The sequence below is a fragment of the Aotus nancymaae genome, unplaced genomic scaffold (assembly GCF_030222135.1).
Source record: "Aotus nancymaae isolate 86718 unplaced genomic scaffold, 86718_ANA_hifiasm-v0.15.2.pri h1tg000108l, whole genome shotgun sequence".
In the NCBI taxonomy this organism is placed as follows: Eukaryota; Metazoa; Chordata; class Mammalia; order Primates; family Aotidae; genus Aotus; species Aotus nancymaae.
Genome location: NW_026988523.1, coordinates 28,837,596 through 28,860,838, shown reverse-complemented (window position 1 = coordinate 28,860,838; position 23,243 = coordinate 28,837,596). Strand labels below are relative to the sequence as shown.

The 23,243-nt window shown below is 44.6% G+C and overlaps 2 long non-coding RNA genes across 3 annotated transcripts; both read left to right on the top strand.

Moving 5' to 3' along the window:
- The first annotated feature begins 9,317 nt into the window (after positions 1-9,317).
- On the top strand, positions 9,318-11,350 carry LOC135272200 (uncharacterized). The gene is made up of 4 exons (XR_010340293.1): positions 9,318-9,412; positions 9,903-9,970; positions 10,741-10,768; positions 11,283-11,350. It is a non-coding gene; the product is annotated as an uncharacterized LOC135272200 (long non-coding RNA).
- A 442-nt stretch (positions 11,351-11,792) lies between these two features.
- Positions 11,793-22,313, top strand: LOC135272199 (uncharacterized). Of its 2 annotated transcripts, XR_010340292.1 has the most exons (6): positions 11,793-11,821; positions 15,659-15,681; positions 16,347-16,368; positions 21,048-21,127; positions 21,593-21,617; positions 21,898-22,313. It is a non-coding gene; the product is annotated as an uncharacterized LOC135272199 (long non-coding RNA). The 2 variants fall into 2 exon arrangements; XR_010340291.1 differs by lacking the exon at positions 11,793-11,821 and having other exon boundaries at positions 15,508-15,681.
- Positions 22,314-23,243: the final 930 nt, after the last annotated feature.

Genomic DNA, 23,243 nt, shown 5'->3' with positions numbered 1-23,243 from the left:
AATCCCCACACCCCTGGTTCCAGGCAGCCCTAATCTACTTCTGTTTCTATAGTACACTGCCTTTCTGTATTAACCGGTTCTTCAAATGACGATTTCACATTGATGAGGTTGCCCTAGCTAGGAAGCCAAGGCTCTTTCATTTCATTCTGCCCCTCTCCATTGCCTTCCCCAGCAGCTCAGTCCATGCTTGTCAACCGCCCAGCTCCACACACTGCAGCCCCCGTCCACATTCCCCACAGCTCCTTGTGAGATTCCTCAGCAGCACCAATGCACTGACTGTCACTCTGTGTTCTCTTAGGTCCTGTTGAGGTCGTACAGGACCTCATAATAGAAGATTTGGAAGAGGACGAGAAGCCCTCTGACCTGGTGAGATGCATTTCTGTCTTTAGGAGACATGTTTTTTTCTGGGTCTTCTAGAATATCAAGTGAATATCATTTTTGACTGCCATTGTGAATCAGACCTCGGTTGTCATGGACTCTAGCGACCAGTCACTGGAGTTTGTGACCAACTGAGGCCTGATTGACGATGTCAGTCAAAAGATGGCATGAGTTACAATCTGGTTGTGTGTGTATTTCTCAGTGGCAACATTTTCCTCATGAAAACTAATTTTGTATTTCGCAGCCAGCATAGACACTTGCTAAATATTCCAAACCCAGTGCATTTTCTGCAAGTATCCCCTATGCTTCATTTGGGGCTGTGACTTCATCACTGTTTGATATATGGTTTTTTGTTTTGTTGAGTTCAGTTTTGTTTGTGAGGCAGAGTCTCTGTGTCACCAGGCTACAGTGCAGTGGTGTGATGTCACATCACTGCAGCATCTACCTACAGCATTGAAGCAATTCTCCTGCCTCAGCCTCCCGAGCAGCTGGGACTACAGGCTCTGGGCACCACCGCACCCAGCTTTTTTGTAGTTTTTAGTAGAGACGAGGTTTCACCATGTTGGCCAGGATGGTCTCAATCTCTTGACCTCATGATCTGTCTGCCTTGGCCTCCTAACGTGCTGGGATTACACGCGTGAGCCACCGCGCCCAGCCTGCCATCTGGTTTTCTAATGTGACCAAGTGAATACAAGACCTGTGCCAACAGGACCCAGCATGATGTAATCCTCATGGTGTTTCTTTTTCTCTTATTGCAGGAGGAGCCTGCGGCCCAGTATCACCACCGTACGTATTCTTTTTCTTTTAAACAGTTACTGAGACGTAGTTGATGTGCAAACCAATTCACCCATTTAAAGTAGGTGATTCAGTGTTTTTACTCTATTTACAGGGTTGTGCAACCATTGTTACAATGTAATTTTAGAAACTCTTGATTGCCCTCAGAAAACGCCATTAGTAGTGACTCCTCTGTTTTCCCCAATCCCCACACCCCTGGTTCCAGGCAGCCCTAATCTACTTCTGTTTCTATAGTACACTGCCTTTCTGTATTAACCGGTTCTTCAAATGACGATTTCACATTGATGAGGTTGCCCTAGCTAGGAAGCCAAGGCTCTTTCATTTCATTCTGCCCCTCTCCATTGCCTTCCCTGAGCTGAGCACCAAGGAGAATGGTCCAGCAGCAGCTTAGTCCATGCTTGTCAACCGCCCAGCTCCACACACTGCAGCCCCCGTCCACATTCCCCACAGCTCCTTGTGAGATTCCTCAGCAGCACCAATGCACTGACTGTCACTCTGTGTTCTCTTAGGTCCTGTTGAGGTCGTACAGGACCTCATAATAGAAGATTTGGAAGAGGACGAGAAGCCCTCTGACCTGGTGAGATGCATTTCTGTCTTTAGGAGACATGTTTTTTTCTGGGTCTTCTAGAATATCAAGTGAATATCATTTTTGACTGCCATTGTGAATCAGACCTCGGTTGTCATGGACTCTAGCGACCAGTCACTGGAGTTTGTGACCAACTGAGGCCTGATTGACGATGTCAGTCAAAAGATGGCATGAGTTACAATCTGGTTGTGTGTGTATTTCTCAGTGGCAACATTTTCTTCATGAAAACTAATTTTGTATTTCGCAGCCAGCATAGACACTTGCTAAATATTCCAAACCCAGTGCATTTTCTGCAAGTATCCCCTATGCTTCATTTGGGGCTGTGACTTCATCACTGTTTGATATATGGTTTTTTGTTTTGTTGAGTTCAGTTTTGTTTGTGAGGCAGAGTCTCTGTGTCACCAGGCTACAGTGCAGTGGTGTGATGTCACATCACTGCAGCATCTACCTACAGCATTGAAGCAATTCTCCTGCCTCAGCCTCCCGAGCAGCTGGGACTACAGGCTCTGGGCACCACCGCACCCAGCTTTTTTGTAGTTTTTAGTAGAGACGAGGTTTCACCATGTTGGCCAGGATGGTCTCAATCTCTTGACCTCATGATCTGTCTGCCTTGGCCTCCTAACGTGCTGGGATTACACGCGTGAGCCACCGCGCCCAGCCTGCCATCTGGTTTTCTAATGTGACCAAGTGAATACAAGACCTGTGCCAACAGGACCCAGCATGATGTAATCCTCATGGTGTTTCTTTTTCTCTTATTGCAGGAGGAGCCTGCGGCCCAGTATCACCACCGTACGTATTCTTTTTCTTTTAAACAGTTACTGAGACGTAGTTGATGTGCAAACCAATTCACCCATTTAAAGTAGGTGATTCAGTGTTTTTACTCTATTTACAGGGTTGTGCAACCATTGTTACAATGTAATTTTAGAAACTCTTGATTGCCCCTCAGAAAACGCCATTAGTAGTGACTCCTCTGTTTTCCCCAATCCCCACACCCCTGGTTCCAGGCAGCCCTAATCTACTTCTGTTTCTATAGTACACTGCCTTTCTGTATTAACCGGTTCTTCAAATGACGATTTCACATTGATGAGGTTGCCCTAGCTAGGAAGCCAAGGCTCTTTCATTTCATTCTGCCCCTCTCCATTGCCTTCCCCAGCAGCTCAGTCCATGCTTGTCAACCGCCCAGCTCCACACACTGCAGCCCCCGTCCACATTCCCCACAGCTCCTTGTGAGATTCCTCAGCAGCACCAATGCACTGACTGTCACTCTGTGTTCTCTTAGGTCCTGTTGAGGTCGTACAGGACCTCATAATAGAAGATTTGGAAGAGGACGAGAAGCCCTCTGACCTGGTGAGATGCATTTCTGTCTTTAGGAGACATGTTTTTTTCTGGGTCTTCTAGAATATCAAGTGAATATCATTTTTGACTGCCATTGTGAATCAGACCTCGGTTGTCATGGACTCTAGCGACCAGTCACTGGAGTTTGTGACCAACTGAGGCCTGATTGACGATGTCAGTCAAAAGATGGCATGAGTTACAATCTGGTTGTGTGTGTATTTCTCAGTGGCAACATTTTCCTCATGAAAACTAATTTTGTATTTCGCAGCCAGCATAGACACTTGCTAAATATTCCAAACCCAGTGCATTTTCTGCAAGTATCCCCTATGCTTCATTTGGGGCTGTGACTTCATCACTGTTTGATATATGGTTTTTTGTTTTGTTGAGTTCAGTTTTGTTTGTGAGGCAGAGTCTCTGTGTCACCAGGCTACAGTGCAGTGGTGTGATGTCACATCACTGCAGCATCTACCTACAGCATTGAAGCAATTCTCCTGCCTCAGCCTCCCGAGCAGCTGGGACTACAGGCTCTGGGCACCACCGCACCCAGCTTTTTTGTAGTTTTTAGTAGAGACGAGGTTTCACCATGTTGGCCAGGATGGTCTCAATCTCTTGACCTCATGATCTGTCTGCCTTGGCCTCCTAACGTGCTGGGATTACACGCGTGAGCCACCGCGCCCAGCCTGCCATCTGGTTTTCTAATGTGACCAAGTGAATACAAGACCTGTGCCAACAGGACCCAGCATGATGTAATCCTCATGGTGTTTCTTTTTCTCTTATTGCAGGAGGAGCCTGCGGCCCAGTATCACCACCGTACGTATTCTTTTTCTTTTAAACAGTTACTGAGACGTAGTTGATGTGCAAACCAATTCACCCATTTAAAGTAGGTGATTCAGTGTTTTTACTCTATTTACAGGGTTGTGCAACCATTGTTACAATGTAATTTTAGAAACTCTTGATTGCCCTCAGAAAACGCCATTAGTAGTGACTCCTCTGTTTTCCCCAATCCCCACACCCCTGGTTCCAGGCAGCCCTAATCTACTTCTGTTTCTATAGTACACTGCCTTTCTGTATTAACCGGTTCTTCAAATGACGATTTCACATTGATGAGGTTGCCCTAGCTAGGAAGCCAAGGCTCTTTCATTTCATTCTGCCCCTCTCCATTGCCTTCCCTGAGCTGAGCACCAAGGAGAATGGTCCAGCAGCAGCTTAGTCCATGCTTGTCAACCGCCCAGCTCCACACACTGCAGCCCCCGTCCACATTCCCCACAGCTCCTTGTGAGATTCCTCAGCAGCACCAATGCACTGACTGTCACTCTGTGTTCTCTTAGGTCCTGTTGAGGTCGTACAGGACCTCATAATAGAAGATTTGGAAGAGGACGAGAAGCCCTCTGACCTGGTGAGATGCATTTCTGTCTTTAGGAGACATGTTTTTTTCTGGGTCTTCTAGAATATCAAGTGAATATCATTTTTGACTGCCATTGTGAATCAGACCTCGGTTGTCATGGACTCTAGCGACCAGTCACTGGAGTTTGTGACCAACTGAGGCCTGATTGACGATGTCAGTCAAAAGATGGCATGAGTTACAATCTGGTTGTGTGTGTATTTCTCAGTGGCAACATTTTCCTCATGAAAACTAATTTTGTATTTCGCAGCCAGCATAGACACTTGCTAAATATTCCAAACCCAGTGCATTTTCTGCAAGTATCCCCTATGCTTCATTTGGGGCTGTGACTTCATCACTGTTTGATATATGGTTTTTTGTTTTGTTGAGTTCAGTTTTGTTTGTGAGGCAGAGTCTCTGTGTCACCAGGCTACAGTGCAGTGGTGTGATGTCACATCACTGCAGCATCTACCTACAGCATTGAAGCAATTCTCCTGCCTCAGCCTCCCGAGCAGCTGGGACTACAGGCTCTGGGCACCACCGCACCCAGCTTTTTTGTAGTTTTTAGTAGAGACGAGGTTTCACCATGTTGGCCAGGATGGTCTCAATCTCTTGACCTCATGATCTGTCTGCCTTGGCCTCCTAACGTGCTGGGATTACACGCGTGAGCCACCGCGCCCAGCCTGCCATCTGGTTTTCTAATGTGACCAAGTGAATACAAGACCTGTGCCAACAGGACCCAGCATGATGTAATCCTCATGGTGTTTCTTTTTCTCTTATTGCAGGAGGAGCCTGCGGCCCAGTATCACCACCGTATGTATTCTTTTTCTTTTAAACAGTTACTGAGACGTAGTTGATGTGCAAACCAATTCACCCATTTAAAGTAGGTGATTCAGTGTTTTTACTCTATTTACAGGGTTGTGCAACCATTGTTACAATGTAATTTTAGAAACTCTTGATTGCCCTCAGAAAACGCCATTAGTAGTGACTCCTCTGTTTTCCCCAATCCCCACACCCCTGGTTCCAGGCAGCCCTAATCTACTTCTGTTTCTATAGTACACTGCCTTTCTGTATTAACCGGTTCTTCAAATGACGATTTCACATTGATGAGGTTGCCCTAGCTAGGAAGCCAAGGCTCTTTCATTTCATTCTGCCCCTCTCCATTGCCTTCCCTGAGCTGAGCACCAAGGAGAATGGTCCAGCAGCAGCTTAGTCCATGCTTGTCAACCGCCCAGCTCCACACACTGCAGCCCCCGTCCACATTCCCCACAGCTCCTTGTGAGATTCCTCAGCAGCACCAATGCACTGACTGTCACTCTGTGTTCTCTTAGGTCCTGTTGAGGTCGTACAGGACCTCATAATAGAAGATTTGGAAGAGGACGAGAAGCCCTCTGACCTGGTGAGATGCATTTCTGTCTTTAGGAGACATGTTTTTTTCTGGGTCTTCTAGAATATCAAGTGAATATCATTTTTGACTGCCATTGTGAATCAGACCTCGGTTGTCATGGACTCTAGCGACCAGTCACTGGAGTTTGTGACCAACTGAGGCCTGATTGACGATGTCAGTCAAAAGATGGCATGAGTTACAATCTGGTTGTGTGTGTATTTCTCAGTGGCAACATTTTCTTCATGAAAACTAATTTTGTATTTCGCAGCCAGCATAGACACTTGCTAAATATTCCAAACCCAGTGCATTTTCTGCAAGTATCCCCTATGCTTCATTTGGGGCTGTGACTTCATCACTGTTTGATATATGGTTTTTTGTTTTGTTGAGTTCAGTTTTGTTTGTGAGGCAGAGTCTCTGTGTCACCAGGCTACAGTGCAGTGGTGTGATGTCACATCACTGCAGCATCTACCTACAGCATTGAAGCAATTCTCCTGCCTCAGCCTCCCGAGCAGCTGGGACTACAGGCTCTGGGCACCACCGCACCCAGCTTTTTTGTAGTTTTTAGTAGAGACGAGGTTTCACCATGTTGGCCAGGATGGTCTCAATCTCTTGACCTCATGATCTGTCTGCCTTGGCCTCCTAACGTGCTGGGATTACACGCGTGAGCCACCGCGCCCAGCCTGCCATCTGGTTTTCTAATGTGACCAAGTGAATACAAGACCTGTGCCAACAGGACCCAGCATGATGTAATCCTCATGGTGTTTCTTTTTCTCTTATTGCAGGAGGAGCCTGCGGCCCAGTATCACCACCGTACGTATTCTTTTTCTTTTAAACAGTTACTGAGACGTAGTTGATGTGCAAACCAATTCACCCATTTAAAGTAGGTGATTCAGTGTTTTTACTCTATTTACAGGGTTGTGCAACCATTGTTACAATGTAATTTTAGAAACTCTTGATTGCCCCTCAGAAAACGCCATTAGTAGTGACTCCTCTGTTTTCCCCAATCCCCACACCCCTGGTTCCAGGCAGCCCTAATCTACTTCTGTTTCTATAGTACACTGCCTTTCTGTATTAACCGGTTCTTCAAATGACGATTTCACATTGATGAGGTTGCCCTAGCTAGGAAGCCAAGGCTCTTTCATTTCATTCTGCCCCTCTCCATTGCCTTCCCCAGCAGCTCAGTCCATGCTTGTCAACCGCCCAGCTCCACACACTGCAGCCCCCGTCCACATTCCCCACAGCTCCTTGTGAGATTCCTCAGCAGCACCAATGCACTGACTGTCACTCTGTGTTCTCTTAGGTCCTGTTGAGGTCGTACAGGACCTCATAATAGAAGATTTGGAAGAGGACGAGAAGCCCTCTGACCTGGTGAGATGCATTTCTGTCTTTAGGAGACATGTTTTTTTCTGGGTCTTCTAGAATATCAAGTGAATATCATTTTTGACTGCCATTGTGAATCAGACCTCGGTTGTCATGGACTCTAGCGACCAGTCACTGGAGTTTGTGACCAACTGAGGCCTGATTGACGATGTCAGTCAAAAGATGGCATGAGTTACAATCTGGTTGTGTGTGTATTTCTCAGTGGCAACATTTTCCTCATGAAAACTAATTTTGTATTTCGCAGCCAGCATAGACACTTGCTAAATATTCCAAACCCAGTGCATTTTCTGCAAGTATCCCCTATGCTTCATTTGGGGCTGTGACTTCATCACTGTTTGATATATGGTTTTTTGTTTTGTTGAGTTCAGTTTTGTTTGTGAGGCAGAGTCTCTGTGTCACCAGGCTACAGTGCAGTGGTGTGATGTCACATCACTGCAGCATCTACCTACAGCATTGAAGCAATTCTCCTGCCTCAGCCTCCCGAGCAGCTGGGACTACAGGCTCTGGGCACCACCGCACCCAGCTTTTTTGTAGTTTTTAGTAGAGACGAGGTTTCACCATGTTGGCCAGGATGGTCTCAATCTCTTGACCTCATGATCTGTCTGCCTTGGCCTCCTAACGTGCTGGGATTACACGCGTGAGCCACCGCGCCCAGCCTGCCATCTGGTTTTCTAATGTGACCAAGTGAATACAAGACCTGTGCCAACAGGACCCAGCATGATGTAATCCTCATGGTGTTTCTTTTTCTCTTATTGCAGGAGGAGCCTGCGGCCCAGTATCACCACCGTACGTATTCTTTTTCTTTTAAACAGTTACTGAGACGTAGTTGATGTGCAAACCAATTCACCCATTTAAAGTAGGTGATTCAGTGTTTTTACTCTATTTACAGGGTTGTGCAACCATTGTTACAATGTAATTTTAGAAACTCTTGATTGCCCTCAGAAAACGCCATTAGTAGTGACTCCTCTGTTTTCCCCAATCCCCACACCCCTGGTTCCAGGCAGCCCTAATCTACTTCTGTTTCTATAGTACACTGCCTTTCTGTATTAACCGGTTCTTCAAATGACGATTTCACATTGATGAGGTTGCCCTAGCTAGGAAGCCAAGGCTCTTTCATTTCATTCTGCCCCTCTCCATTGCCTTCCCTGAGCTGAGCACCAAGGAGAATGGTCCAGCAGCAGCTTAGTCCATGCTTGTCAACCGCCCAGCTCCACACACTGCAGCCCCCGTCCACATTCCCCACAGCTCCTTGTGAGATTCCTCAGCAGCACCAATGCACTGACTGTCACTCTGTGTTCTCTTAGGTCCTGTTGAGGTCGTACAGGACCTCATAATAGAAGATTTGGAAGAGGACGAGAAGCCCTCTGACCTGGTGAGATGCATTTCTGTCTTTAGGAGACATGTTTTTTTCTGGGTCTTCTAGAATATCAAGTGAATATCATTTTTGACTGCCATTGTGAATCAGACCTCGGTTGTCATGGACTCTAGCGACCAGTCACTGGAGTTTGTGACCAACTGAGGCCTGATTGACGATGTCAGTCAAAAGATGGCATGAGTTACAATCTGGTTGTGTGTGTATTTCTCAGTGGCAACATTTTCTTCATGAAAACTAATTTTGTATTTCGCAGCCAGCATAGACACTTGCTAAATATTCCAAACCCAGTGCATTTTCTGCAAGTATCCCCTATGCTTCATTTGGGGCTGTGACTTCATCACTGTTTGATATATGGTTTTTTGTTTTGTTGAGTTCAGTTTTGTTTGTGAGGCAGAGTCTCTGTGTCACCAGGCTACAGTGCAGTGGTGTGATGTCACATCACTGCAGCATCTACCTACAGCATTGAAGCAATTCTCCTGCCTCAGCCTCCCGAGCAGCTGGGACTACAGGCTCTGGGCACCACCGCACCCAGCTTTTTTGTAGTTTTTAGTAGAGACGAGGTTTCACCATGTTGGCCAGGATGGTCTCAATCTCTTGACCTCATGATCTGTCTGCCTTGGCCTCCTAACGTGCTGGGATTACACGCGTGAGCCACCGCGCCCAGCCTGCCATCTGGTTTTCTAATGTGACCAAGTGAATACAAGACCTGTGCCAACAGGACCCAGCATGATGTAATCCTCATGGTGTTTCTTTTTCTCTTATTGCAGGAGGAGCCTGCGGCCCAGTATCACCACCGTACGTATTCTTTTTCTTTTAAACAGTTACTGAGACGTAGTTGATGTGCAAACCAATTCACCCATTTAAAGTAGGTGATTCAGTGTTTTTACTCTATTTACAGGGTTGTGCAACCATTGTTACAATGTAATTTTAGAAACTCTTGATTGCCCCTCAGAAAACGCCATTAGTAGTGACTCCTCTGTTTTCCCCAATCCCCACACCCCTGGTTCCAGGCAGCCCTAATCTACTTCTGTTTCTATAGTACACTGCCTTTCTGTATTAACCGGTTCTTCAAATGACGATTTCACATTGATGAGGTTGCCCTAGCTAGGAAGCCAAGGCTCTTTCATTTCATTCTGCCCCTCTCCATTGCCTTCCCCAGCAGCTCAGTCCATGCTTGTCAACCGCCCAGCTCCACACACTGCAGCCCCCGTCCACATTCCCCACAGCTCCTTGTGAGATTCCTCAGCAGCACCAATGCACTGACTGTCACTCTGTGTTCTCTTAGGTCCTGTTGAGGTCGTACAGGACCTCATAATAGAAGATTTGGAAGAGGACGAGAAGCCCTCTGACCTGGTGAGATGCATTTCTGTCTTTAGGAGACATGTTTTTTTCTGGGTCTTCTAGAATATCAAGTGAATATCATTTTTGACTGCCATTGTGAATCAGACCTCGGTTGTCATGGACTCTAGCGACCAGTCACTGGAGTTTGTGACCAACTGAGGCCTGATTGACGATGTCAGTCAAAAGATGGCATGAGTTACAATCTGGTTGTGTGTGTATTTCTCAGTGGCAACATTTTCCTCATGAAAACTAATTTTGTATTTCGCAGCCAGCATAGACACTTGCTAAATATTCCAAACCCAGTGCATTTTCTGCAAGTATCCCTTATGCTTCATTTGGGGCTGTGACTTCATCACTGTTTGATATATGGTTTTTTGTTTTGTTGAGTTCAGTTTTGTTTGTGAGGCAGAGTCTCTGTGTCACCAGGCTACAGTGCAGTGGTGTGATGTCACATCACTGCAGCATCTACCTACAGCATTGAAGCAATTCTCCTGCCTCAGCCTCCCGAGCAGCTGGGACTACAGGCTCTGGGCACCACCGCACCCAGCTTTTTTGTAGTTTTTAGTAGAGACGAGGTTTCACCATGTTGGCCAGGATGGTCTCAATCTCTTGACCTCATGATCTGTCTGCCTTGGCCTCCTAACGTGCTGGGATTACACGCGTGAGCCACCGCGCCCAGCCTGCCATCTGGTTTTCTAATGTGACCAAGTGAATACAAGACCTGTGCCAACAGGACCCAGCATGATGTAATCCTCATGGTGTTTCTTTTTCTCTTATTGCAGGAGGAGCCTGCGGCCCAGTATCACCACCGTACGTATTCTTTTTCTTTTAAACAGTTACTGAGACGTAGTTGATGTGCAAACCAATTCACCCATTTAAAGTAGGTGATTCAGTGTTTTTATTCTATTTACAGGATTGTTCAGCCATTGTTGCAATAAATTTTAGAAGCTCTTGATTCCCCCTTAGAAAACCCCATTAGTAGTGACTCCTCTGTTTTCTCCAACCCCCACATCCTTGGTTCTAGGCAGCCCTAATCTACCTCCTGTTTCTATAGTGTACTGCCTTTCTGTATTAACCGGTTCTTCAAATGACGATTTCACATTGATGAGGTTGCCCTAGCTAGGAAGTCAAGGCTCTTTCATTTCTTTCTGCCCCTCTCCTTTGCCTTCCTTGATCACCAAGGAGAATGGTCCAGTAGGAGCTCAGTCCATGCTTGTCAACCGCCCAGCTCCACACACTGCAGCCCCCGTCCACATTCCCCACAGCTCCTTGTGAGATTCCTCAGCAGCACCAATGCACTGACTGTCACTCTGTGTTCTCTTAGGTCCTGTTGAGGTCGTACAGGACCTCACAGTAGGAGATTTTGAAGAGTACGAGGTGTCCTCTGACCTGGTAACATGCATTTCTTTGTCTTGAAGAGAAATATTTTTTTCTGAGACTTCTAGAATATCAAGTGAATATCATTTTTAATTGCTTTTTTGAATCAGACCTTGGTTGTCATGGACTCTAGCGACCAGTCGCTGGCGTTTATGACCAACTGAGACTTGATTGATGATGTCAGTCAAAAGGTGGCATAAGTTATAAACTGGTTGTGAGCGTATTTCTCAGTAGCACCCTTTCCTTCTTGCAAAGTTATTTTGTAATTTCCAGCTGACATGGACACTCGCTAAATATTCCAAAACACCCCACTGGCTTTTCCACATTCATGTTCTATGCTTTATTTGGGGACCAGTCACCTGTGGTTTTCTAATGTCATCAAGTGAAATGACCTGCACCAACAGCACCCAGCAAGATCTGATGCTTATGATATTTTGTGTTTTTTTCTGTTGTTGCAGAGCAGCGTGATAGCCCCAAATGACTACTGTAAGTATTCTTTTTCCTTTAAACTGCTTTATTGACACACAGTTGACGTGCAAAACAATTCACTTACTTAAAATGGGTGATGTAGTGTTTTTACTATATTTACAGGCTTGTGCAGGCATTGTCACAATCTAAGTTTAGAATCTTTTCATTTCCCCTCAGAGAAACCCCATAGCCGTTAGTAGTTACTTCTCTTTTTTCCCAAGCCCCACACCCCTGGCCCTAGGCAACCACTAATCTACTTTCTGTGTCTCTAGATTTGCCTACTCTGGTAATTTCTTTTTTAATTTAAATTTGATTTTAGTATCTGCGTTACATGTGCAGGATGTGCAGGTTTGTTACATAGGTAAAAGTGTGGCATGGTTTGCTGCACTTGTCAACCCATCCCCTGTGTATTAAGCCCCGCATACGTTAGCTCTTTATTCTGATGCTCTCCCTCCCACCTCTCCCCCAGCAGGCCCCAGTGTGTGTGGTTCCCATCTCTAACATTGTACATATTCTAATACCACTTTCTTCCTAATGAGAAATCTAAGTGATGAGTTGGGGGATTTTCTTGCTTGCTTTTGTCTGGAGAACCTCCCTGGCTTCAGGTTCTTAATAGGTGTGAGGATCTGGGGCGTGCTGTGAGAAACAGAAGAACTCGGCTCTGAGACAGGAGAATCTCCATCATGTCCTATTGATGCTACCGTTGAAATAGGTTTTTGTTTCCTTCTGAAAACCGTCACACACAGAGAGCCAAGGTAGCTGCTTTAAGTCATGATGAATATCAAGTGGACCACATGGTGGTTTGAGGGGTTTTTTTGGAGCATGCATTCTGTGGAAATGCGTTGCTTTTCGGTAAAATTTGATTGTCCTGTATGTTTCAGTATTTTTCCAATGGAACAAAGAATGAAACTGACTGGGTAGTGTCACTTGTTCACCCCAGAAGTCATTTTCTCATGACCAGATTGTCCTAGACATTTTTAATCTCTAGACGAAGCTTCCCAGTGGTTCTGCAGGGGCGCTGCTGTTTGTGAGTCAAGGAAAATGTCAGTGTTACCAACATTGAGGTTCTCAGAATTCATGGACACCTGCTCAGTGGGCTCCATGGGAGAGAGCAAGAGAGAGCCTCGTGCTAGACCTGAAGGGGAACATGATTTAGAGGATCAGAGGGAAACAAAATGAGAACATTTGGGACATTGTTAAAAGAGACTGTCAAGGTTGCAATGTTAGGGGCATCAGTTCAGCATCATCACCAGGGCCCAGGCAGGATATGCGACCACTTCTGGGGAGGAGTGAGTAGGACTTGGCCTTCCTCTCTATCGAAAGCTTGATGTGAACATCACCCTAAATGCCTTGAGAAAGGAGCTTCCTTCCTGACCCATGTCTTCTCCATCTCTTTGTGTGATGATGGCAATGACATCAGCAGAAATTGCGGAGAGGAGCAGAACAGGAGTCAGGTCCCCATTTTTCTGACACAGAGCAGACAGGACATGAGTCAGTAGAAATGGACCTCAGGGTCAGGCCAGATACAGAGAGGTTCCAGGCCTGTTCTTCCTGGGGCTGAGACAGACAAGTTTTTATTTTTCACTTCTTCTGGAAGTCTCCTGAGGAATGATTCTTCAGTAGATCCTGTTGGCCACGGGACTTCTGGCCCAGAAATGCTTTTCAACTGAACAGAGTCCCCCAGCTCTTGGCCTGGGCAGCTGCAGTACTGCGAAGTAGCAGGGCAGGTTGGGAGGGACATGAGTTCCAGTGCAGGGTGATCTCAGCAAAGGAATAGGGACTGATCCCAGAGTCCAGGTCATCCTTGCAACTCTTCTGTGCAATCCATAACATCTCAGTTTCCACTTACTTTGGAGATGGTTTAAAATTCTCCGTCTCAAAGTCTGAGTCTTCCCACAGGTGAGTAGAGGAACCCGGGCTATGGGTATTTACTAGCAGGGCAGTGACTGTGTCTTCCTCATTTGTCCTTACCCCAGAGCTCAGTCCTGGGATGGACACGTTAGACTCCATGGATGTTTTAATGAACACAACCCTGGGATGAGCTCTAGTGCAGGTGTGGAAAGGTTTTCTTCTCAGCCTGTCCAGCCTGTTGAGCCACACACTCATCCTGGAGCCTGCCCAGCTTCTGAGTCAGGGTCCCTGGAGATGCGGGTGATCTTCTGAGGACAGTGAGACGCCCCCACCCCTCTGCTCCTGCTGCTCTGATCTAGTCTAGCAGGGTGTGCAGGGCCATGCTCTTCCACTGGGTGCAAGCGTGTCCCTGCTGGAATCCCTCTGGATCTGGATATTGTCCTCACTGTCATATCCCAGCCCCACACAGTGACGGGCCCTTGTGCAGATGCCCAGGAAGTGACCGTAAATCGTTTGCAGCAAATGATTCTGCAAAAAACACCAGGAGAGGGGAGTCAGGTCTTCCTCATGTCTGGATCTCTGGAGCTGTCCCATCTAGTGTGCTTCTCAGTCATATACATGCCTCTTTATAGTTAAATAAACAAATATATACAATGAAATTTCAAAACCTCATCACAACAGCCACCATGCAATGGCCCAGCAGCCATACAGCAGAGAGCATTTCCATCCCCACAGAATGCTGTCTTGCATGTCTGCTGTGAGCCTGGCCCAGGGTCTGATTGTTGGACTCATCTCACTGAAAGCGTGCACATCAAGGTTGGGATCTCAGGGTTGTGGGATTGGAGGTGAGACCTATAATGGGTCAGTGGAAGGAAAAATGGAAAGGTGATTCCTTCAGCTCCTCTTTCTCACTTGAAGGCTGGAAAGTGTGAACAATGCCTTGTTGAAGACCTCTGGCTCCACAGAGCCTAGAGAGAGTCTGAGAACACTGAGGAAAGCTCAGGGTGATCTCGTGTAATCCAGTGTGACCTCACCTGGAGTAGGAGGGTGGGTGAGTCACTCTCTGAAATAACTTTTTGCTGAGATTTGTGTCTCTAAAGATTGGCCAGTGGACACCATCCATGAGGGAAGCTGCATTAGGACAATTTCTGCAGGTAGAAAATGATACCCTAGGCCGGGCGCAGTGGCTCACATCTGTAATCCCAGCACTTTGGGAGTCTGATGTGGGCGTATCATGAGGTCAAGAGATAAGACCATCCTGGCCAACATCGTGAAACTCCGTCTCTACTAAAAATACAAAAATTAGCTGGGCGTGGTGGCATGCACCTGTAGTCCCAGCTACTCGGGAGACTGAGGCAGGAGAATTGCTTGAAACCAGGAGGTGGATGTTGCAGTGAGCGGAGATCCCACCACTGCACTCCAGCCTGGTGCCTGGTGACAGAGCAAGACTCTGTCTCAAACAAACAAACCAAAAAAATGAAAATGATACCCTAGGAGTATTTCTGGGAGCAGTTGGGTTACACCTGTTGCTTTGGAACCTAGGAAGGGGGCCATGAAGCCAGAACCAAAAAAAAAAAAAAAATTGCTGTAGAGGTCTGACTTGTTCCTGTTGTATTTTAATAAGATAGAGATGAGAGGGTGTGTGTCCATGGGCTTTGTGGGCTGCGTTTGTAACCATCGTTTCTTGCTGTGGTATTTAATGATTACTTTTCCCAGGAGACCAGTTTTTCCTGCCTGTGTCACAGCAAACATCTAAGCCTTGCTTTTTGATTGTTTAATATGTTTTGGGAATTCGGAATGCGAGAGTATTATTAGGTCTTGGCATTGTCTAAGATGAAAGCGATCTGGTGAGACTCCCTCACGGTACTATTTGAACATAGTTGTTTCTCTGAGATGGTCTCAGAATCTTCAGTTCCACATTCCATATGCCACACCCAGCAAAGCTCCCTGAGTTACTCAGTCTTAGGCCACCAGGGCACTGACTTTTATTCTGTCTCCCTCCAGCTCCTCCTGAGGATGATGACGAGGTAAGAACCCCTTTTTCTGTCCTCTAAAGAATGTCCTGTCAGGTGGGGATCAGGGAGGGAGAGCATCAGGATAAATAGCTCATGGATGCGGGCCTTAAACCTAGGGGATGGGTTGATACATGCAGCAAAGCACCATAGCACATGTTTACCTATGTAATAAAGCTGCACAGTCCTGCACATGCATCCTGGAACTTAAACTTCAAAGGAAAGCAAAATTAAAAAAGAATTATTTCTTTCCTTCTGTTAACTGTGATAATCTGAGAAGGCACATTATGTACGACATGTCCAATTCTCTTTGTGGTGGTGGAATTCAATAGGAGTGTCTTCCCATCGGATACGTGATGTATTAGAATCTTTTTAAATGACAGCATCCATTAACAACTGTAATGCAGAGAAATTTTCCTCAACACCAGCTTTCCTCTTTGGTTTAGGCATTGTGTATTTGCCAATGTAAATCAACTTCATAGGTAAATTCTGTGGGAAAAGGTCTTGTCTTTTCCACAGGTGTCCTCTATACTAGGATGTTTGATTCTTGGCCTTTGACTCAACCATTGTCTTACAACTAGTTTCCTGAGATCATCAAGAGACGAACAGATCTGTGGGGTGGGGGGAGTGCAGAAGAATTAATCTGATCCTCATAGTGTCTTCTTTTGTCTTAATTGCAGAGTTCATCAGTCCCTGGTTATGGTATGTACCCTTAAGTAGCTCACTTGCTGAGGAACAAACTTGCTGGTTTTAATATATAGAAACCTGATTCTGGGTTCCGGTTAAAGAATATTGGGGGTCTAGTGAGAGCAAATAATTTTGCAAGTGTATAACTATGATCAGAGGGACTGTATGAATGTATGTGAACCCAGAGGACCAGCCAGGGGATGTTGTGTGAGCCGACGTGGCTTCAGCTGGAGTAGAAGTGAAGTGAGTGCACCTCTCTCTGACTTACTCTGATGTTGGTGGTTCTAAAGAGTGGATTCTACAAAATCTCAACAGTGAAGATGCCTTTCAAGGTAGGCAACAAGATTACAGGTGGAATCTAATAAAGCAGGTTCCCAGGAGCCTTCAGCTTCTGCCTGCTGCTTGGGAGGCTGAGCGAGCATGTAGAAAGAGAAGAAAAAGAAAACATGGACAAAGTTTGTTCTTGTCAGAGTTTAATGTCATAGTGGTGAGAAGTGTGAGTACCCTGTCTGTGATCACCTCTTCTTGCTTTATTATTTAAAGATGGTCTTTCTGAGGATACCTCTTTTCTGCCTCTGCCACTGCAAAATGTTAAAGCCTTTAGTTTGGGACACAGTTCTGTCATAGCAGTTACGTAATTCTGGAGACAACAAGTCTTCCACAATGTGCCCAGATGATTGAGAGAAACTGATCCTCACTTTCTGAGCTGTTAGGTTTCATGGCAGCACATTCATTTGTCTGTCCTTGCTGTGTACTCCTGATATCAAGGGCTCTCTCTGGGCATGGGGGACAGGATGAAGATTCGCTCCGGGCTCATTGCAAAGCTCCAGTGTCTTGTAAATGGAGGAATAAGCACAGCCTTGAGCACACTGCTCAATTTCATTATTTAAATTAGAATATGGAGTTTTACCATCATTTGTTAAAGAGGCCTTCCTTTTCCCATTGTGTATTCTCAGCACCTTTGTTGAAGATCAGTTGACTGTGTATGCATGCATTGAATTTTGGGCTTCTCTATTCCATATCTCCAGTACTTACGCGTGCCCCCATGCTAGGACCCTGCTGTCAGAATTTCTGTATCTTTTCCTCTCGTAGATTTCAATCTCATGAATGCGTATCTTCCAATGCTATTCTTTTTTAACATTATTATGATTATTTGAGACATAAGAATTCATAAAAAATTTTGGGTTATCTTTTCCATTTCTGCACAGATGGCTGTTACCAGTTTGATAGTAGTTGATGTGCGTCTTTGGATCATTTTGTAGTAGTGTGTATTAGTCAGGTTTTGTCTTCCTGTCTGTGAATACGGGATGCCTTTTCATTTATTTGTACCTTCTCTACTTCCTTTCAGTCACATTCTGTTCCTACCAGGTTACGAGTATTTCATCTCATTGGTTAGATTTATTTCTAAGTATCTAATGATTTCAGAGGTTATTATCCATGGAATTACATTTGTAATCTTACTATTGGATTGTTTATATTGAGTGCATATTAACACAACTGCCGTTTGAGTGTTAACCTTGTACTCTGCAGTTTTGATGAATTTATTAGCATGAATAGCATTCTTGTAGACTATCTCCGATTTTCCATATGCAGAATGTTAAAGAAGTTCTCAGCTTCATACTTCTCTTCTCAAGTATATTGTTGCTGTGAAGGTCTATGCATATTCACCTACTGAATGGTGTCCTTCCAATTGGTGTAGTAAGGTTGTTCAAGAAATACTTTGCCTACTTATTCCATAACTTATAGTTTTAATACTTTGTTCATGCTATTGCATATTTATTATTTTTCCATAGAGTAAAATGCAGTATTTCTGATTGGATTCTGCATACCTAACTTCTTCGTGTTGACTGGAAGAATATAGGAACGTCTCTTGTGCTTCTGTCTTTCCACCATTAATTATCTTTTAAACTCTAGCCTTCAGAATCTGAAGTGAATCTGGAATGTGGAAATGTGAAGGAAAATGCACAAGAAAGAAACCTAATGTTGCTATTCCCATGGCTTCCCTCCTTTCATCAGCCTAAATGTATGTTTAGTTCACAGTATTTGAGAGCGTCTTGCTTCTACTCGTATCACAAGTTTTCCCAAATACATACTGATAATATCTGTGTCTAGGCCAGTTTACCTACCAAAACATAGTTTTAAACATACTTTTGTGGATTATTCAAAATTCCCTATGTACAGAGATATCAATAATACGCTTTCACCCAACCTGTTACCCTCCTCGGAAGGAATGCACAAATCAGGTCTCCCGTGACACTATCCAGAGCACTTTTCCAAGGCTAAGCTATGGTCATCTCCATAACTTGGCGACAGCCTCAGTTTGAGCCACTTCTCATTTAAGAGAAAGAAATCATACAGGATATGATATCACATGCTTAGAACCTTCCATTATGGTAGATAATTCTCCTCCCCAAGTAAACTTGTGTTCATTCCATTTGACCAGGTATCTGTTGATCTGTCATCAGGTCACTGGCTCATTTTGTAGACAACATGCACATAAATTGTTTCTTTTTTTCAGAAGTAGCTACTGTGTGGAATCACGATGTCACAAAAAGCATTTTTGACACTCGTATCTCATTCTTTTGTCCCAAGGTTAGAGTTAAGTTGAAATGACTATTTTTGGACAGAGCAGTTGTGCATTATGGCATCACCCCTGACTTGGGAGCTTATCTCTTGGGTTTGCATGCAGCTCTGGAACTTGTTAAGCTTTGAGATATCAAGCAAGTCAGTTCTTTTTTAATTTACCATTCTGAAAGTCTACAATACACAATTTATTTTAATAAACCCATTCAATCCTCACTACAGACCTCACCTAAACAGTGATTGTTTACTATCCACACACTCCTTGGATGGAGAAACCAAAGGGCTAATGAATGTGCCCATGCTTCTAAGCCCCTAAAGGAAGGAGGCAATATATGAACCTAGGGATATAGCTCTAAAGCTGAATTGATAATGAATTGTTGAACTGCAGTTACTACCCTGAGGAGGATGGCTCTCAACCCTACCATCACAGGTAGCCATAAGTTGGTTCCCTCACACATGCAAGTCCTAGATTTACATGAGTCTACAGAGATCCCAAACACTGTCTATGATTCCAAGATGGCTGCAGCAGTCACGTGGCTTAGAGTCATTGGTGTGAATAATACAGAGCTGCCCCACATGCCTCTGACAACAGGGTCAAATGCAAGTTCTGAATATTAGGAAGCAGTACTTAGAAATATTGAGAAACTCCTTTCAGTGCTGGGGACATTCCTCAGCAGTTGGCCCCAAACAAATAAGATGAATGAGATATTTTTGAGATAGTTGAAAACTCTTTATCACCATGAGACTGAGAAATGATCAGATCCTGCAAGCTACATTCATTAGACACAATGACAATTAAGACAGCAAAAAAGCATTGGGTTACTAGTTCACCACACTCACTGCAGCTCTGCACTGCAGAGTTAAAACACATCAGCATCCAGCCCATGTCTCCCTTCCTGAAATACACTATGCTCAATGGACTGGCGAGTACAAAGATAGGTATCCTCCATAGGCAATTACTACACATGCATGACAAAGGAAAGGTGGACTGAAGAAGAAAATATCGTGTGATTAACACTGGTTGTTTTATCGAATATAATGTCAATATTTCCAATTCTTCCATCATCGACTATAACAAAAGTTTAGTACATAACTACAATAGACTGTTTTGCCTAGAATTGAATTCATTTGTCTGTTCAACTTAGCTTTTATTCAAGGATTGAAAATTCTAAAAAACCGAATTGCAGTGACAGCCATTTATGTGACAACCATTTCCCTTTATGTGAATCCATAAATAGAAAAATGTTCTGGGGACATAAATCATATAAACAAATATTGTTATTTCTGTTTGACACAATAAATCCCTAGTGTCCTCTTCTAAAAAATAAACCCCACCGTGATTACACATTGCAAACCAAAAAGTTATCGAAAACCGGTCTCAATTTAGAAGTTTAATTTGCCAAGGTTAAGGACATGCTGGTGACACAGCTCCAGGAGGTCCTGAGTACTTATGTCCAAGGTGATGGGGCTATAGTTTGGTTTTTACATGTTTTAGGAAGACATAAGACATCAGTTAATACATGCAAGATGTAAATTTCTTCCATTTAGAAAGACAGGACAACAGAAAGTGGGAGAAGGTAGGGGCTCCAGGTCATAAGGAGGATTTCAAGATTTTCTGATTGTCAATTGGTTGAAAGAGTTTAAAAACCTGAAATCAATAGAACAAAGTGTCTGGGTTCAGATAAGGGGCTGGGTAGACCCAGGTTTTTATTACGCATCTTTAAAACTGATGCTAAATCTAGCACCAGCATGATTGGGTCCTAGAGTACTGTCAGTCTTGAATATGCTGTTTGTTTAAAAGAGCTTCAAAACATGTGAGAGGCAGAAAGACAGTCTTCCATTGAACCTTAGTGTGCATTTGAGTTTCCATTTTCGGTTGACTCTTTTGTGTTGCTGCATGATTCCTCTAGTATGAGGCGGAGACCTCCATGTCTCATCTGTTTCCTGCTGCCCTCCCTTGCCAGCCCTCTTCCACCCAGGGGGACGGCCCAGAAGCAACTCAGTCCGTGCTTGATAATCACTCACCTCCATACCCCACATCCAGCAAAGCTCCCTGAGTAACTCACAGCCACCAACCACCAGGGTGCTGAGCTTTCCTCTTGTCCTTCCAGTGTCTTCAGATGACCAGGCGAGCACGGTCGGACTCCGTTCCTGGACAGAGGATGAAAACGTGGAGGAGGAAAGCCTCTATGTAAGATTCCTTTTCTTTGTCTTCTAAAGAAATTTTGCTTTTGTGATTTCTTCTCAATTAATTTGGATATGAAAATCTGAAAATGTACATTATGTACAGTATATGCAATTCTCTTTGTGGGGGTGAAATTCAGTGGGAGTGTCTTCCCAACTAACACGCAATACACTGGGAGGTTTTCAAATGACAGCATCCGTCATCGGCTGTAATGCAGAGGCACTTTCCTCAACATGTTTTCCTCCTTGGATTAAGCATTGTATGTTTGCCCATTAAATCAACTTTAAAGGTGAATTCTGTGAATAAAGATCTTATTTTTCCATAAGCATCCTCATGGTTTTGGGGATGTTGACCTATGGCTCAGCCACTGTACCACTTCTGGTTTTCTACCCCTGCCAAGGGAATAACAGCTCTATGTGAAGGGCACCGCAGAATCTCATCCTCATAATGTTTTCTTTTGTATAATTGCAGAAAACATTCCAGGAGAGAGTGAGGAGTAAGTACCGTGAAGTAACTCACTTCATGAGGGACCAAAGTGCTGCTTGAGTGTATAGAAACCTGATTCTGGGATCCCACTGGGAAGGAGGATTGGGGGTCTCCTGAGAGAAGGTGATTTTGCCAATATAGAACTCCAGCCAGAGAGGCTGTAGGAAGGTTTATCTACCCAGAGCAAAGACCAGGGAATGATGTGTGAGGCAGCGTGGGTTCAGCTGGAGGAAGAGGAGTGGGTGAGTCACTCTTTCTAATGACTTGTCCTGATGTTTTTGTTTCTAAAGACTGGATTCTGGAGAGCATCTTCAGACGCAATGAAGACGACCCCCAAGGTAGGGAACTACTTTCCAGGTAGGACCTAATGGGAAAGGGTTCCCAAGAGCTTTCAGGTTATCCCTGCTGCCTGAGGGGCTGAAGAAGGAAGTATGAAATCAGAAAGAAAATGAAAATGTGTGTGAGGTTTGGTTTGTTCTTTTCAAAGTTTGTTGTCATAAAGGTAGGAACTGTCTCTCTGGGCTAGGAGGGTGCTGTGTTCATTAGAGATGATCTTTGCAGTACACCTTCTCTTTTCTGCCCAGCGAAACATCAAAACCTTTGGTTTGGATTAATCAGCATTCCTTGGGATTATGCACAAGGGATGTAGGGCTGGGCATTGAGTGTCATCTGTAATGAAAGGAAGGAATCTGTGGGAAGATCTCTCAGAGGCATTTAACTTGAACTTACAGAAAAAATTCTGCTGTGTGCCAAGGGGAAATTGATAATCTCCCTCTAAACTTTAAAGACTTGTTATAGCACGTTTATGTTTCTGTCCTCTCTGTGGGTTTAAAGGGATCTCCCAGGGGTGGATGGCAGAGTGAATATTCACTCTGGGCTCACTGGTGGTACCATCTCCAGTCTCCTGGGAAGGCAGGGGAGAAGTTTGACCTTGAGCACATTTGTAGCCTCCACTTCCCACCCCTACCACAGATTCTGAGATGAGGCTTCTTTCTCTCCTGTTCTCTTAATTTTTGGGGAAACCAAGAGTTCCTTCCCACAGAAGATGGCATTACACTATTTCCTATCTTCAAAAATTAAGCTTCTATTGTTCTCTAAGTTGATATTTATAAGTTAAGTTCTGGACCTTAACTTCACTGTGCAGGAAACTCCATATGATAAAATGTGCTGATAGCACATAATTCTGTCCATGATATGGATGACATTTTTATCTTTGGAGGATCCTCATTTTACATAATAAGATACAAAACTAAGTGGGCACCCTCTATCCAGTCCAGGGCACTTCATTAAAGAACTGAGTTTGCTGCTGTCTGTCATTTGCTTTTCTTCATGAGACCTTTGAACCACCTAAGTATTGCCAGCACCCTCTTTTGGGACCCTGACATCTGAGAGGTTGAGATGGCACAAGTGCAGACATCCCTGGTTCCTCCCTGAAATTTCCCTCCTCCTTTAATCATCTTCTTCCTTAAGGGACCCGCTCTGGCTGCTAATGACTTGTTTAGACCTCTCCAGGTTTGGACTATTATACATAGAATAAGTCAATATGTGTTTCTCGGTGTCTGGCTTTTTCGCTCACATTTTGATCTGAAATTCATTCATGTTCGCAAGTGTAACTGTAGTTCTTCCATTTCCTTGT